General features: G+C 42.7%; 1 non-coding gene and 1 pseudogene across 1 annotated transcript; both read left to right on the top strand.

Moving 5' to 3' along the window:
- Nucleotides 1-386: 386 nt before the first annotated feature.
- Nucleotides 387-546, top strand: LOC115872804. Its single transcript, XR_004048050.1, has one exon. It is a non-coding gene; the product is annotated as a U1 spliceosomal RNA (small nuclear RNA).
- A 411-nt stretch (nt 547-957) lies between these two features.
- On the top strand, nt 958-1,097 carry LOC115872810 (annotated as a pseudogene).
- Nucleotides 1,098-1,646: the final 549 nt, after the last annotated feature.

Genomic DNA, 1,646 nt, shown 5'->3' with positions numbered 1-1,646 from the left:
GCCCCCACTTTACACAGGCGTGTCTAATTGACGTTAGCATTAACCATCCCAGCTTCCAGCTCTCCTCAATTTCAGTAAGCAAGGTCGTTTCAGCTGTCTATCACAGGCTGTTAAGAAGCCTTCCTCCAATCCTGAGGGAGTCACGTTCTTCATATAATCCAGAAATCTTTATATAAATCAACACATATGCAAAGCTATTCATACCAGCAATTTTTATGATAACAAAAGGTGGACATCACTGCATGTCCATTAATAGGGGACTGATTAATTACTATGATACACCTATCGAATGGAATTGTATGAAGCCTTTATAAAGAATAGGGCAGTTCCTTATTTGTTTTCCTCTGAATCAACCACTGTGGTCAAGAAATACAATACCCTTATGAATACTTACGTGGCAGGGGAGATACCATGATCACAAAGGTGGTTTTCCCAGGTAAAGGCTTAGCCATTGCACTCTGGATATGCTGACCCCTGCAGTTCCCCAAACGCGGAAACTCGACTGCATAATTTGTGGTAGTGGGGGACTGCATTCGCTGTCTCTCCTGTTTTTGAAAAGAAAAAACAAAAAACCCTTATGAGCGATAGTTAATTTTTTAAAAATCTAGAAAAGGTCTTCAAAAGAAACAGACTTTGATAATTACCAGGGGCAGGAGAGGAAGGGAGGGAAGGAGTAATAGGCTACAGGATAGACAGGTGTTCACTTGGGTGAAGAGGGAGATGGATTTAAAAAGCGAGTGGTGGTGGTGAGAATAGGATAACCTTGGGGAAGTTTGATAAGTTATTTAAGTTGTTGATTGTAAAAATGATGATCTGATATCTGATATTTAGACGCAGATCTAATTCACAAAAAGAACTACATGCAGTGCCTTGCTTTCCCAGAGATGGTGGTTAGAGGTGTTCACAGCCTGCCATTGCGGGCTGTCCTACAACACACCCGCTAACAAAATCAGGTGGCCTCCTACCTGGCAGGGAGACATCACAGTCATGAAGGTGGTGAGGTTCATCCATTGTACCCGGATGTGCTGAGTCCTGAGAGGTCCTGAATATGGGAAACACGACTGCACAATTTGTGGTAGTGGGGGACTGTGCTTGCATTAAAAGAGAAAACATTAAAAGTCAGGTCATCTTAAATCCCTGGTAACAGAATTGTTTACCTTTATACCCGGAAGATTGGTACAGCACCAAAATCCTTATGTGATGTATGCGCAGGCTAGCTTCAAGCAGGAGCTGTGAAACTTCTGAGGTTGTCTGAAACAAACAAAAAAGTCAGCGGGCCAACGGCAGTTCCCTGTGTGCTAAACGTGTCTGTGACAGGCTCACGCATATGCTCCTTATTAAGGAGCATAGAACCATTGTGAAAGTGTTGGAGGCATAAGCACAAAATCAGAAAGCCAACTTTTTTTAAAACATAAGGCTTTCTGTATGACAAAATAATCAAATAACTTGTTCTGTTAAAAACAAAATCAATCAAAACACAAACGGTGGCCTTATCTACCCGAATGAGAGACCAGCAGGACTCAATTATGCCACCCGGCCACCATAGCTGATCATTCTGGCCAGGGCCACGGGAAACTGACCCTAAAAAGACAGGAGGAAATGTGGAAGAGAGCCACAGATTCCTAAGGAAAGCGAAACAAAACCCA

Source organism: Echinops telfairi, unplaced genomic scaffold (genome assembly GCF_000313985.2).
Source record: "Echinops telfairi isolate 266 unplaced genomic scaffold, ASM31398v2 ScPeMD7_7457;HRSCAF=8495, whole genome shotgun sequence".
In the NCBI taxonomy this organism is placed as follows: domain Eukaryota; kingdom Metazoa; phylum Chordata; class Mammalia; order Afrosoricida; family Tenrecidae; genus Echinops; species Echinops telfairi.
The sequence above is the reverse complement of the archived record's forward strand: the minus strand, read 5'-3'. Positions and strand labels throughout refer to the sequence as shown.